We start from the raw sequence: 13,474 nt of genomic DNA, 5'->3' as shown, positions 1-13,474 counted from the left end.
AGCCCTGTCGTAATCAGTGCACGGTTTTACGTTTCCTGTCGGCATTCTGCGCAGACGCAACCGGTCGGGTTTTTCACGATTCGAGGGGCACCTGTTGGACAAGCAGTCGTGGCCGAGTTGTTAAGGCGTCTGACTAGAAATCAGATTCCCTCTGGGAGCGTAGGTTCGAGTCCTACCGACTGCGTCGGATTTTTCTTTTCTTGTTTTGGAAGAAGAAGCAGAAAATATCGCGTTTTGGTACCTCGCCACACCTCACCTCTCACATCCGTTTATAGTGCCTGTCCTTTAGATAAGGGCGATTTCCAAGCGTCAGCTTTCGCGTCAGCCGAGCAAAGTCGGGACAAGTCGGGACATACTACAGGATGGTGCAACGACGAAAAAAAAAAAAAAAACCTTAATTTAACAGCAGGAGCCCACATAATGATACGGAAAAGTTAGCGCCACTTGCGGTGGCCGGGAATCGTACCCGGATCAACTGCTTGGAAGGCAACTATGCTCAACAGTACAACACCACCGCACTGCCGCTGCTCGCAACGCCGCGCTGTGTCGGCTTCCCGCCCGCCGACGGCGGCCCACGGCTATAGGAGCTGCAGGCGCATTACGAGGTAGGAGGGTGCATCCACACGCATTCGGGCAGCGCCTCCAAGCACGCTACGTCTTTGGGCAAGACTCGTCGCCGCTGACGCAAGGTTACTCACACGATAGTGATGAACGGTCGTTTTAAGGCAGTGTAGTGGGGGACTTCGCGAGTTTAGCCCCTTTTTCGACGTCGCTGGGTGGCAATCCCAGTTTCCCTGCCGACAGCTGCTTGGAAAGCACGGGTAGCTTGTCGAGCATCTGTAGTTGAGTGGTTTGTGACTCAGTAGTGCAGTAGGCAGCGCCTAAGTCTCATAATCTTAAGGTATGCCGGCACGATTCCCGGTCGATGCATTATTTTGCTCTTGTGGCAACAATGCTGCCGCGCGGATTGCTCGCTTGAGATGGGTCAGCCTCAGGACCTTATAGCTGTATAGCTGCGGCTGCAGTTTAATCTAGAGAGTCGGGACAGCACGTGTAGCAAGACAACAGATTCTTCAGAAAGCGCAAACTGTCTATCTCTAATATGTGAGACTTACCGAGTTTCCTGCGAGGTCGTCTCCGGCGTGCCTCGGTAGCGCAGTAGGCAGCGCGTAAGTCTCATAATCTTAAGGTCGTGAGTTCGATCCTCACCCGGGGCATTCAATTTTCTGCACATCATGACTGCATTAAGGGCGTTGCTGTTGCTAGGAAACGAACTTAACTGTTGTCCGTTATCCACACGGAGTCCACGCCTCAGCGTCAAAATGTTTACTTCCAATTATGACGACGTAACAACTTTGATATTTCTCCTCCGTGTTACAAGCAAAATGCGATGCACACAGCAATGGACAGTCAATTTTGAACTGTGCGCCATGCCGGTCTGTAGGCGCGGATATGATCGCAAGCAGAGAACAGCACTGAGTCCAGATTCAGCACAAAATACAATAAGAGACGGAGTAAATCTCACCGCTGTAGAGCAAGTCCTGTGTGGTCTAGTGGCTAGGATACCTGGCTTTCACTCAACAGGTCCGGCTTCGATTCCCGGTACCGGAACGGAACTATTTGCGCACACAACGCTCCATGTTTTGGTCTTCGAACTGTCGTTGGTCGCCCTTCTTCCTTGGCTTCAACCGAACGCAATCGGGGAAAGCAGGCACGTGATGCAGTTACTGTCAGCACCGGAATAAAGGGAGAAGAGGCACTGGTCCGCTGTTGGGCTGCTACCAGCGTCAGTGAGTAGTCGGTGCAGTCGCCAGTAGCGCCAGAAGCCTACACACACCTTCCACTTAATCACGTTGCTTGAAACCGCTCCAACCACAACAAGCGAAAGCCCGGATAGCTCAGTCGGTAGAGCATTAGGCTTTTAACCTAAGGGTCCAGGGTTCCAGTCCCTGTCCGCGCGAAGATTTTAACGCTTCCATAATGGCTCGTCTCGTAGCGATAGTAGCCCTGTCGTAATCAGTGCACGGTTTTACGTTTCCTGTCGGCATTCTGCGCAGACGCAACCGGTCGGGTTTTTCACGATTCGAGGGGCACCTGTTGGACAAGCAGTCGTGGCCGAGTGGTTAAGGCGTCTGACTAGAAATCAGATTCCCTCTGGGAGCGTAGGTTCGAGTCCTACCGACTGCGTCCGATTTTTCTTTTCTTGTTTTGTAAGAAGAAGCAGAAAATATCGCGTTTTGGTACCTCGCCACACCTCACCTCTCACAGCCGTTTATAGTGCCTGTCCTTTAGATAAGGGCGATTTCCAAGCGTCAGCTTTCGCGTCAGCCGAGCAAAGTCGGGACAAGTCGGGACATACTACAGGATGGTGCAACGACGAAAAAAAAAAGAAAACCTTAATTTAACAGCAGGAGCCCACATAATGATACGGAAAAGTTAGCGCCACTTGCGGTGGCCGGGAATCGTACCCGGATCAACTGCTTGGAAGGCAACTATGCTCAACAGTACAACACCACCGCACTGCCGCTGCTCGCAACGCCGCGCTGTGTCGGCTTCCCGCCCGCCGACGGCGGCCCACGGCTATAGGAGCTGCAGGCGCATTACGAGGTAGGAGGGTGCATCCACACGCATTCGGGCAGCGCCTCCAAGCACGCTACGTCTTTGGGCAAGACTCGTCGCCGCTGACGCAAGGTTACTCACACGATAGTGATGAACGGTCGTTTTAAGGCAGTGTAGTGGGGGACTTCGCGAGTTTAGCCCCTTTTTCGACGTCGCTGGGTGGCAATCCCAGTTTCCCTGCCGACAGCTGCTTGGAAAGCACGGGTAGCTTGTCGAGCATCTGTAGTTGAGTGGTTTGTGACTCAGTAGTGCAGTAGGCAGCGCCTAAGTCTCATAATCTTAAGGTATGCCGGCACGATTCCCGGTCGATGCATTATTTTGCTCTTGTGGCAACAATGCTGCCGCGCGGATTGCTCGCTTGAGATGGGTCAGCCTCAGGACCTTATAGCTGTATAGCTGCGGCTGCAGTTTAATCTAGAGAGTCGGGACAGCACGTGTAGCAAGACAACAGATTCTTCAGAAAGCGCAAACTGTCTATCTCTAATATGTGAGACTTACCGAGTTTCCTGCGAGGTCGTCTCCGGCGTGCCTCGGTAGCGCAGTAGGCAGCGCGTAAGTCTCATAATCTTAAGGTCGTGAGTTCGATCCTCACCCGGGGCATTCAATTTTCTGCACATCATGACTGCATTAAGGGCGTTGCTGTTGCTAGGAAACGAACTTAACTGTTGTCCGTTATCCACACGGAGTCCACGCCTCAGCGTCAAAATGTTTACTTCCAATTATGACGACGTAACAACTTTGATATTTCTCCTCCGTGTTACAAGCAAAATGCGATGCACACAGCAATGGACAGTCAATTTTGAACTGTGCGCCATGCCGGTCTGTAGGCGCGGATATGATCGCAAGCAGAGAACAGCACTGAGTCCAGATTCAGCACAAAATACAATAAGAGACGGAGTAAATCTCACCGCTGTAGAGCAAGTCCTGTGTGGTCTAGTGGCTAGGATACCTGGCTTTCACTCAACAGGTCCGGCTTCGATTCCCGGTACCGGAACGGAACTATTTGCGCACACAACGCTCCATGTTTTGGTCTTCGAACTGTCGTTGGTCGCCCTTCTTCCTTGGCTTCAACCGAACGCAATCGGGGAAAGCAGGCACGTGATGCAGTTACTGTCAGCACCGGAATAAAGGGAGAAGAGGCACTGGTCCGCTGTTGGGCTGCTACCAGCGTCAGTGAGTAGTCGGTGCAGTCGCCAGTAGCGCCAGAAGCCTACACACACCTTCCACTTAATCACGTTGCTTGAAACCGCTCCAACCACAACAAGCGAAAGCCCGGATAGCTCAGTCGGTAGAGCATTATGCTTTTAACCTAAGGGTCCAGGGTTCCAGTCCCTGTCCGCGCGAAGATTTTAACGCTTCCATAATGGCTCGTCTCGTAGCGATAGTAGCCCTGTCGTAATCAGTGCACGGTTTTACGTTTCCTGTCGGCATTCTGCGCAGACGCAACCGGTCGGGTTTTTCACGATTCGAGGGGCACCTGTTGGACAAGCAGTCGTGGCCAAGTGCTTAAGGCGTCTGACTAGAAATCAGATTCCCTCTGGGAGCGTAGGTTCGAGTCCTACCGACTGCGTCCGATTTTTCTTTTCTTGTTTTCGAAGAAGAAGCAGAAAATATCGCGTTTTGGTACCTCGCCACACCTCACCTCTCACAGCCGTTTATAGTGCCTGTCCTTTAGATAAGGGCGATTTCCAAGCGTCAGCTTTCGCGTCAGCCGAGCAAAGTCGGGACAAGTCGGGACATACTACAGGATGGTGCAACGACGAAAAAAAAAAAAACCTTAATTTAACAGCAGGAGCCCACATAATGATACGGAAAAGTTAGCGCCACTTGCGGTGGCCGGGAATCGTACCCGGATCAACTGCTTGGAAGGCAACTATGCTCAACAGTACAACACCACCGCACTGCCGCTGCTCGCAACGCCGCGCTGTGTCGGCTTCCCGCCCGCCGACGGCGGCCCACGGCTATAGGAGCTGCAGGCGCATTACGAGGTAGGAGGGTGCATCCACACGCATTCGGGCAGCGCCTCCAAGCACGCTACGTCTTTGGGCAAGACTCGTCGCCGCTGACGCAAGGTTACTCACACGATAGTGATGAACGGTCGTTTTAAGGCAGTGTAGTGGGGGACTTCGCGAGTTTAGCCCCTTTTTCGACGTCGCTGGGTGGCAATCCCAGTTTCCCTGCCGACAGCTGCTTGGAAAGCACGGGTAGCTTGTCGAGCATCTGTAGTTGAGTGGTTTGTGACTCAGTAGTGCAGTAGGCAGCGCCTAAGTCTCATAATCTTAAGGTATGCCGGCACGATTCCCGGTCGATGCATTATTTTGCTCTTGTGGCAACAATGCTGCCGCGCGGATTGCTCGCTTGAGATGGGTCAGCCTCAGGACCTTATAGCTGTATAGCTGCGGCTGCAGTTTAATCTAGAGAGTCGGGACAGCACGTGTAGCAAGACAACAGATTCTTCAGAAAGCGCAAACTGTCTATCTCTAATATGTGAGACTTACCGAGTTTCCTGCGAGGTCGTCTCCGGCGTGCCTCGGTAGCGCAGTAGGCAGCGCGTAAGTCTCATAATCTTAAGGTCGTGAGTTCGATCCTCACCCGGGGCATTCAATTTTCTGCACATCATGACTGCATTAAGGGCGTTGCTGTTGCTAGGAAACGAACTTAACTGTTGTCCGTTATCCACACGGAGTCCACGCCTCAGCGTCAAAATGTTTACTTCCAATTATGACGACGTAACAACTTTGATATTTCTCCTCCGTGTTACAAGCAAAATGCGATGCACACAGCAATGGACAGTCAATTTTGAACTGTGCGCCATGCCGGTCTGTAGGCGCGGATATGATCGCAAGCAGAGAACAGCACTGAGTCCAGATTCAGCACAAAATACAATAAGAAACGGAGAAAATCTCACCGCTGTAGAGCAAGTCCTGTGTGGTCTAGTGGCTAGGATACCTGGCTTTCACTCAACAGGTCCGGCTTCGATTCCCGGTACCGGAACGGAACTATTTGCGCACACAACGCTCCATGTTTTGGTCTTCGAACTGTCGTTGGTCGCCCTTCTTCCTTGGCTTCAACCGAACGCAATCGGGGAAAGCAGGCACGTGATGCAGTTACTGTCAGCACCGGAATAAAGGGAGAAGAGGCACTGGTCCGCTGTTGGGCTGCTACCAGCGTCAGTGAGTAGTCGGTGCAGTCGCCAGTAGCGCCAGAAGCCTACACACACCTTCCACTTAATCACGTTGCTTGAAACCGCTCCAACCACAACAAGCGAAAGCCCGGATAGCTCAGTCGGTAGAGCATTAGGCTTTTAACCTAAGGGTCCAGGGTTCGAGTCCCTGTCCGCGCGAAGATTTTAACGCTTCCATAATGGCTCGTCTCGTAGCGATAGTAGCCCTGTCGTAATCAGTGCACGGTTTTACGTTTCCTGTCGGCATTCTGCGCAGACGCAACCGGTCGGGTTTTTCACGATTCGAGGGGCACCTGTTGGACAAGCAGTCGTGGCCGAGTGGTTAAGGCGTCTGACTAGAAATCAGATTCCCTCTGGAGCGTAGGTTCGAGTCCTACCGACTGCGTCCGATTTTTCTTTTCTTGTTTTGGAAGAAGAAGCAGAAAATATCGCGTTTTGGTACCTCGCCACACCTCACCTCTCACAGCCGTTTATAGTGCCTGTCCTTTAGATAAGGGCGATTTCCAAGCGTCAGCTTTCGCGTCAGCCGAGCAAAGTCGGGACAAGTCGGGACATACTACAGGATGGTGCAACGACGAAAAAAAAAAAACCTTAATTTAACAGCAGGAGCCCACATAATGATACGGAAAAGTTAGCGCCACTTGCGGTGGCCGGGAATCGTACCCGGATCAACTGCTTGGAAGGCAACTATGCTCAACAGTACAACACCACCGCACTGCCGCTGCTCGCAACGCCGCGCTGTGTCGGCTTCCCGCCCGCCGACGGCGGCCCACGGCTATAGGAGCTGCAGGCGCATTACGAGGTAGGAGGGTGCATCCACACGCATTCGGGCAGCGCCTCCAAGCACGCTACGTCTTTGGGCAAGACTCGTCGCCGCTGACGCAAGGTTACTCACACGATAGTGATGAACGGTCGTTTTAAGGCAGTGTAGTGGGGGACTTCGCGAGTTTAGCCCCTTTTTCGACGTCGCTGGGTGGCAATCCCAGTTTCCCTGCCGACAGCTGCTTGGAAAGCACGGGTAGCTTGTCGAGCATCTGTAGTTGAGTGGTTTGTGACTCAGTAGTGCAGTAGGCAGCGCCTAAGTCTCATAATCTTAAGGTATGCCGGCACGATTCCCGGTCGATGCATTATTTTGCTCTTGTGGCAACAATGCTGCCGCGCGGATTGCTCGCTTGAGATGGGTCAGCCTCAGGACCTTATAGCTGTATAGCTGCGGCTGCAGTTTAATCTAGAGAGTCGGGACAGCACGTGTAGCAAGACAACAGATTCTTCAGAAAGCGCAAACTGTCTATCTCTAATATGTGAGACTTACCGAGTTTCCTGCGAGGTCGTCTCCGGCGTGCCTCGGTAGCGCAGTAGGCAGCGCGTAAGTCTCATAATCTTAAGGTCGTGAGTTCGATCCTCACCCGGGGCATTCAATTTTCTGCACATCATGACTGCATTAAGGGCGTTGCTGTTGCTAGGAAACGAACTTAACTGTTGTCCGTTATCCACACGGAGTCCACGCCTCAGCGTCAAAATGTTTACTTCCAATTATGACGACGTAACAACTTTGATATTTCTCCTCCGTGTTACAAGCAAAATGCGATGCACACAGCAATGGACAGTCAATTTTGAACTGTGCGCCATGCCGGTCTGTAGGCGCGGATATGATCGCAAGCAGAGAACAGCACTGAGTCCAGATTCAGCACAAAATACAATAAGAGACGGAGTAAATCTCACCGCTGTAGAGCAAGTCCTGTGTGGTCTAGTGGCTAGGATACCTGGCTTTCACTCAACAGGTCCGGCTTCGATTCCCGGTACCGGAACGGAACTATTTGCGCACACAACGCTCCATGTTTTGGTCTTCGAACTGTCGTTGGTCGCCCTTCTTCCTTGGCTTCAACCGAACGCAATCGGGGAAAGCAGGCACGTGATGCAGTTACTGTCAGCACCGGAATAAAGGGAGAAGAGGCACTGGTCCGCTGTTGGGCTGCTACCAGCGTCAGTGAGTAGTCGGTGCAGTCGCCAGTAGCGCCAGAAGCCTACACACACCTTCCACTTAATCACGTTGCTTGAAACCGCTCCAACCACAACAAGCGAAAGCCCGGATAGCTCAGTCGGTAGAGCATTAGGCATTTAACCTAAGGGTCCAGGGTTCGAGTCCCTGTCCTGGCGGATATTTTAACGCTTCCATAATGGCTCGTCTCGTAGCGATAGTAGCCCTGTCGTAATCAGTGCACGGTTTTACGTTTCCTGTCGGCATTCTGCGCAGACGCAACCGGTCGGGTTTTTCACGATTCGAGGGGCACCTGTTGGACAAGCAGTCGTGGCCGAGTGGTTAAGGCGTCTGACTAGAAATCAGATTCTCTCTGGGAGCGTAGGTTCGAGTCCTACCGACTGCGTCGGATTTTTCTTTTCTTGTTTTGGAAGAAGAAGCAGAAAATATCGCGTTTTGGTACCTCGCCACACCTCACCTCTCACAGCCGTTTATAGTGCCTGTCCTTTAGATAAGGGCGATTTCCAAGCGTCAGCTTTCGCGTCAGCCGAGCAAAGTCGGGACAAGTCGGGACATACTACAGGATGGTGCAACGACGAAAAAAAAAAAACCTTAATTTAACAGCAGGAGCCCACATAATGATACGGAAAAGTTAGCGCCACTTGCGGTGGCCGGGAATCGTACCCGGATCAACTGCTTGGAAGGCAACTATGCTCAACAGTACAACACCACCGCACTGCCGCTGCTCGCAACGCCGCGCTGTGTCGGCTTCCCGCCCGCCGACGGCGGCCCACGGCTATAGGAGCTGCAGGCGCATTACGAGGTAGGAGGGTGCATCCACACGCATTCGGGCAGCGCCTCCAAGCACGCTACGTCTTTGGGCAAGACTCGTCGCCGCTGACGCAAGGTTACTCACACGATAGTGATGAACGGTCGTTTTAAGGCAGTGTAGTGGGGGACTTCGCGAGTTTAGCCCCTTTTTCGACGTCGCTGGGTGGCAATCCCAGTTTCCCTGCCGACAGCTGCTTGGAAAGCACGGGTAGCTTGTCGAGCATCTGTAGTTGAGTGGTTTGTGACTCAGTAGTGCAGTAGGCAGCGCCTAAGTCTCATAATCTTAAGGTATGCCGGCACGATTCCCGGTCGATGCATTATTTTGCTCTTGTGGCAACAATGCTGCCGCGCGGATTGCTCGCTTGAGATGGGTCAGCCTCAGGACCTTATAGCTGTATAGCTGCGGCTGCAGTTTAATCTAGAGAGTCGGGACAGCACGTGTAGCAAGACAACAGATTCTTCAGAAAGCGCAAACTGTCTATCTCTAATATGTGAGACTTACCGAGTTTCCTGCGAGGTCGTCTCCGGCGTGCCTCGGTAGCGCAGTAGGCAGCGCGTAAGTCTCATAATCTTAAGGTCGTGAGTTCGATCCTCACCCGGGGCATTCAATTTTCTGCACATCATGACTGCATTAAGGGCGTTGCTGTTGCTAGGAAACGAACTTAACTGTTGTCCGTTATCCACACGGAGTCCACGCCTCAGCGTCAAAATGTTTACTTCCAATTATGACGACGTAACAACTTTGATATTTCTCCTCCGTGTTACAAGCAAAATGCGATGCACACAGCAATGGACAGTCAATTTTGAACTGTGCGCCATGCCGGTCTGTAGGCGCGGATATGATCGCAAGCAGAGAACAGCACTGAGTCCAGATTCAGCACAAAATACAATAAGAGACGGAGTAAATCTCACCGCTGTAGAGCAAGTCCTGTGTGGTCTAGTGGCTAGGATACCTGGCTTTCACTCAACAGGTCCGGCTTCGATTCCCGGTACCGGAACGGAACTATTTGCGCACACAACGCTCCATGTTTTGGTCTTCGAACTGTCGTTGGTCGCCCTTCTTCCTTGGCTTCAACCGAACGCAATCGGGGAAAGCAGGCACGTGATGCAGTTACTGTCAGCACCGGAATAAAGGGAGAAGAGGCACTGGTCCGCTGTTGGGCTGCTACCAGCGTCAGTGAGTAGTCGGTGCAGTCGCCAGTAGCGCCAGAAGCCTACACACACCTTCCACTTAATCACGTTGCTTGAAACCGCTCCAACCACAACAAGCGAAAGCCCGGATAGCTCAGTCGGTAGAGCATTAGGCTTTTAACCTAAGGGTCCAGGGTTCGAGTCCCTGTCCGCGCGAAGATTTTAACGCTTCCATAATGGCTCGTCTCGTAGCGATAGTAGCCCTGTCGTAATCAGTGCACGGTTTTACGTTTCCTGTCGGCATTCTGCGCAGACGCAACCGGTCGGGTTTTTCACGATTCGAGGGGCACCTGTTGGACAAGCAGTCGTGGCCGAGTGGTTAAGGCGTCTGACTAGAAATCAGATTCTCTCTGGGAGCGTAGGTTCGAGTCCTACCGACTGCGTCGGATTTTTCTTTTCTTGTTTTGGAAGAAGAAGCAGAAAATATCGCGTTTTGGTACCTCGCCACACCTCACCTCTCACAGCCGTTTATAGTGCCTGTCCTTTAGATAAGGGCGATTTCCAAGCGTCAGCTTTCGCGTCAGCCGAGCAAAGTCGGGACAAGTCGGGACATACTACAGGATGGTGCAACGACGAAAAAAAAAAAACCTTAATTTAACAGCAGGAGCCCACATAATGATACGGAAAAGTTAGCGCCACTTGCGGTGGCCGGGAATCGTACCCGGATCAACTGCTTGGAAGGCAACTATGCTCAACAGTACAACACCACCGCACTGCCGCTGCTCGCAACGCCGCGCTGTGTCGGCTTCCCGCCCGCCGACGGCGGCCCACGGCTATAGGAGCTGCAGGCGCATTACGAGGTAGGAGGGTGCATCCACACGCATTCGGGCAGCGCCTCCAAGCACGCTACGTCTTTGGGCAAGACTCGTCGCCGCTGACGCAAGGTTACTCACACGATAGTGATGAACGGTCGTTTTAAGGCAGTGTAGTGGGGGACTTCGCGAGTTTAGCCCCTTTTTCGACGTCGCTGGGTGGCAATCCCAGTTTCCCTGCCGACAGCTGCTTGGAAAGCACGGGTAGCTTGTCGAGCATCTGTAGTTGAGTGGTTTGTGACTCAGTAGTGCAGTAGGCAGCGCCTAAGTCTCATAATCTTAAGGTATGCCGGCACGATTCCCGGTCGATGCATTATTTTGCTCTTGTGGCAACAATGCTGCCGCGCGGATTGCTCGCTTGAGATGGGTCAGCCTCAGGACCTTATAGCTGTATAGCTGCGGCTGCAGTTTAATCTAGAGAGTCGGGACAGCACGTGTAGCAAGACAACAGATTCTTCAGAAAGCGCAAACTGTCTATCTCTAATATGTGAGACTTACCGAGTTTCCTGCGAGGTCGTCTCCGGCGTGCCTCGGTAGCGCAGTAGGCAGCGCGTAAGTCTCATAATCTTAAGGTCGTGAGTTCGATCCTCACCCGGGGCATTCAATTTTCTGCACATCATGACTGCATTAAGGGCGTTGCTGTTGCTAGGAAACGAACTTAACTGTTGTCCGTTATCCACACGGAGTCCACGCCTCAGCGTCAAAATGTTTACTTCCAATTATGACGACGTAACAACTTTGATATTTCTCCTCCGTGTTACAAGCAAAATGCGATGCACACAGCAATGGACAGTCAATTTTGAACTGTGCGCCATGCCGGTCTGTAGGCGCGGATATGATCGCAAGCAGAGAACAGCACTGAGTCCAGATTCAGCACAAAATACAATAAGAGACGGAGTAAATCTCACCGCTGTAGAGCAAGTCCTGTGTGGTCTAGTGGCTAGGATACCTGGCTTTCACTCAACAGGTCCGGCTTCGATTCCCGGTACCGGAACGGAACTATTTGCGCACACAACGCTCCATGTTTTGGTCTTCGAACTGTCGTTGGTCGCCCATCTTCCTTGGCTTCAACCGAACGCAATCGGGGAAAGCAGGCACGTGATGCAGTTACTGTCAGCACCGGAATAAAGGGAGAAGAGGCACTGGTCCGCTGTTGGGCTGCTACCAGCGTCAGTGAGTAGTCGGTGCAGTCGCCAGTAGCGCCAGAAGCCTACACACACCTTCCACTTAATCACGTTGCTTGAAACCGCTCCAACCACAACAAGCGAAAGCCCGGATAGCTCAGTCGGTAGAGCATTATGCTTTTAACCTAAGGGTCCAGGGTTCCAGTCCCTGTCCGCGCGAAGATTTTAACGCTTCCATAATGGCTCGTCTCGTAGCGATAGTAGCCCTGTCGTAATCAGTGCACGGTTTTACGTTTCCTGTCGGCATTCTGCGCAGACGCAACCGGTCGGGTTTTTCACGATTCGAGGGGCACCTGTTGGACAAGCAGTCGTGGCCAAGTGGTTAAGGCGTCTGACTAGAAATCAGATTCCCTCTGGGAGCGTAGGTTCGAGTCCTACCGACTGCGTCCGATTTTTCTTTTCTTGTTTTCGAAGAAGAAGCAGAAAATATCGCGTTTTGGTACCTCGCCACACCTCACCTCTCACAGCCGTTTATAGTGCCTGTCCTTTAGATAAGGGCGATTTCCAAGCGTCAGCTTTCGCGTCAGCCGAGCAAAGTCGGGACAAGTCGGGACATACTACAGGATGGTGCAACGACGAAAAAAAAAAAACCTTAATTTAACAGCAGGAGCCCACATAATGATACGGAAAAGTTAGCGCCACTTGCGGTGGCCGGGAATCGTACCCGGATCAACTGCTTGGAAGGCAACTATGCTCAACAGTACAACACCACCGCACTGCCGCTGCTCGCAACGCCGCGCTGTGTCGGCTTCCCGCCCGCCGACGGCGGCCCACGGCTATAGGAGCTGCAGGCGCATTACGAGGTAGGAGGGTGCATCCACACGCATTCGGGCAGCGCCTCCAAGCACGCTACGTCTTTGGGCAAGACTCGTCGCCGCTGACGCAAGGTTACTCACACGATAGTGATGAACGGTCGTTTTAAGGCAGTGTAGTGGGGGACTTCGCGAGTTTAGCCCCTTTTTCGACGTCGCTGGGTGGCAATCCCAGTTTCCCTGCCGACAGCTGCTTGGAAAGCACGGGTAGCTTGTCGAGCATCTGTAGTTGAGTGGTTTGTGACTCAGTAGTGCAGTAGGCAGCGCCTAAGTCTCATAATCTTAAGGTATGCCGGCACGATTCCCGGTCGATGCATTATTTTGCTCTTGTGGCAACAATGCTGCCGCGCGGATTGCTCGCTTGAGATGGGTCAGCCTCAGGACCTTATAGCTGTATAGCTGCGGCTGCAGTTTAATCTAGAGAGTCGGGACAGCACGTGTAGCAAGACAACAGATTCTTCAGAAAGCGCAAACTGTCTATCTCTAATATGTGAGACTTACCGAGTTTCCTGCGAGGTCGTCTCCGGCGTGGGTCGGTAGCGCAGTAGGCAGCGCGTAAGTCTCATAATCTTAAGGTCGTGAGTTCGATCCTCACCCGGGGCATTCAATTTTCTGCACATCATGACTGCATTAAGGGCGTTGCTGTTGCTAGGAAACGAACTTAACTGTTGTCCGTTATCCACACGGAGTCCACGCCTCAGCGTCAAAATGTTTACTTCCAATTATGACGACGTAACAACTTTGATATTTCTCCTCCGTGTTACAAGCAAAATGCGATGCACACAGCAATGGACAGTCAATTTTGAACTGTGCGCCATGCCGGTCTGTAGGCGCGGATATGATCGCAAGCAGAGAACAGCACT

The 13,474-nt window shown here is 52.4% G+C and overlaps 20 non-coding genes across 20 annotated transcripts; all 20 read left to right on the top strand.

Annotated features, from left to right (window-relative positions):
• Window positions 1-102: 102 nt before the first annotated feature.
• Window positions 103-184, top strand: Trnas-aga (transfer RNA serine (anticodon AGA)). Its single transcript has one exon. It is a non-coding gene; the product is annotated as a tRNA-Ser (tRNA).
• Window positions 185-1,144: 960 nt separating this feature from the next.
• Trnam-cau (transfer RNA methionine (anticodon CAU)) lies at window positions 1,145-1,217 on the top strand. The gene has a single exon. It is a non-coding gene; the product is annotated as a tRNA-Met (tRNA).
• A 670-nt stretch (window positions 1,218-1,887) lies between these two features.
• Window positions 1,888-1,960, top strand: Trnak-uuu (transfer RNA lysine (anticodon UUU)). Its single transcript has one exon. It is a non-coding gene; the product is annotated as a tRNA-Lys (tRNA).
• Window positions 1,961-2,105: 145 nt separating this feature from the next.
• On the top strand, window positions 2,106-2,187 carry Trnas-aga (transfer RNA serine (anticodon AGA)). The gene has a single exon. It is a non-coding gene; the product is annotated as a tRNA-Ser (tRNA).
• Window positions 2,188-3,146: 959 nt separating this feature from the next.
• Trnam-cau (transfer RNA methionine (anticodon CAU)) lies at window positions 3,147-3,219 on the top strand. Its single transcript has one exon. It is a non-coding gene; the product is annotated as a tRNA-Met (tRNA).
• Window positions 3,220-3,889: 670 nt separating this feature from the next.
• Window positions 3,890-3,962, top strand: Trnak-uuu (transfer RNA lysine (anticodon UUU)). The gene has a single exon. It is a non-coding gene; the product is annotated as a tRNA-Lys (tRNA).
• A 145-nt stretch (window positions 3,963-4,107) lies between these two features.
• Window positions 4,108-4,189, top strand: Trnas-aga (transfer RNA serine (anticodon AGA)). The gene has a single exon. It is a non-coding gene; the product is annotated as a tRNA-Ser (tRNA).
• Window positions 4,190-5,146: 957 nt separating this feature from the next.
• On the top strand, window positions 5,147-5,219 carry Trnam-cau (transfer RNA methionine (anticodon CAU)). Its single transcript has one exon. It is a non-coding gene; the product is annotated as a tRNA-Met (tRNA).
• A 670-nt stretch (window positions 5,220-5,889) lies between these two features.
• On the top strand, window positions 5,890-5,962 carry Trnak-uuu (transfer RNA lysine (anticodon UUU)). Its single transcript has one exon. It is a non-coding gene; the product is annotated as a tRNA-Lys (tRNA).
• A 145-nt stretch (window positions 5,963-6,107) lies between these two features.
• On the top strand, window positions 6,108-6,188 carry Trnas-aga (transfer RNA serine (anticodon AGA)). Its single transcript has one exon. It is a non-coding gene; the product is annotated as a tRNA-Ser (tRNA).
• Window positions 6,189-7,144: 956 nt separating this feature from the next.
• Trnam-cau (transfer RNA methionine (anticodon CAU)) lies at window positions 7,145-7,217 on the top strand. Its single transcript has one exon. It is a non-coding gene; the product is annotated as a tRNA-Met (tRNA).
• Window positions 7,218-7,887: 670 nt separating this feature from the next.
• On the top strand, window positions 7,888-7,960 carry Trnak-uuu (transfer RNA lysine (anticodon UUU)). Its single transcript has one exon. It is a non-coding gene; the product is annotated as a tRNA-Lys (tRNA).
• Window positions 7,961-8,105: 145 nt separating this feature from the next.
• Window positions 8,106-8,187, top strand: Trnas-aga (transfer RNA serine (anticodon AGA)). The gene has a single exon. It is a non-coding gene; the product is annotated as a tRNA-Ser (tRNA).
• A 956-nt stretch (window positions 8,188-9,143) lies between these two features.
• Window positions 9,144-9,216, top strand: Trnam-cau (transfer RNA methionine (anticodon CAU)). Its single transcript has one exon. It is a non-coding gene; the product is annotated as a tRNA-Met (tRNA).
• Window positions 9,217-9,886: 670 nt separating this feature from the next.
• On the top strand, window positions 9,887-9,959 carry Trnak-uuu (transfer RNA lysine (anticodon UUU)). Its single transcript has one exon. It is a non-coding gene; the product is annotated as a tRNA-Lys (tRNA).
• Window positions 9,960-10,104: 145 nt separating this feature from the next.
• Window positions 10,105-10,186, top strand: Trnas-aga (transfer RNA serine (anticodon AGA)). The gene has a single exon. It is a non-coding gene; the product is annotated as a tRNA-Ser (tRNA).
• Window positions 10,187-11,142: 956 nt separating this feature from the next.
• Window positions 11,143-11,215, top strand: Trnam-cau (transfer RNA methionine (anticodon CAU)). The gene has a single exon. It is a non-coding gene; the product is annotated as a tRNA-Met (tRNA).
• Window positions 11,216-11,885: 670 nt separating this feature from the next.
• Window positions 11,886-11,958, top strand: Trnak-uuu (transfer RNA lysine (anticodon UUU)). The gene has a single exon. It is a non-coding gene; the product is annotated as a tRNA-Lys (tRNA).
• A 145-nt stretch (window positions 11,959-12,103) lies between these two features.
• On the top strand, window positions 12,104-12,185 carry Trnas-aga (transfer RNA serine (anticodon AGA)). Its single transcript has one exon. It is a non-coding gene; the product is annotated as a tRNA-Ser (tRNA).
• Window positions 12,186-13,141: 956 nt separating this feature from the next.
• Window positions 13,142-13,214, top strand: Trnam-cau (transfer RNA methionine (anticodon CAU)). The gene has a single exon. It is a non-coding gene; the product is annotated as a tRNA-Met (tRNA).
• Window positions 13,215-13,474: the final 260 nt, after the last annotated feature.

Source organism: Schistocerca gregaria, chromosome 3, assembly GCF_023897955.1.
Source record: "Schistocerca gregaria isolate iqSchGreg1 chromosome 3, iqSchGreg1.2, whole genome shotgun sequence".
Classification (NCBI taxonomy): domain Eukaryota; kingdom Metazoa; phylum Arthropoda; class Insecta; order Orthoptera; family Acrididae; genus Schistocerca; species Schistocerca gregaria.
This window is presented reverse-complemented; position numbering and strand designations above follow the sequence as displayed.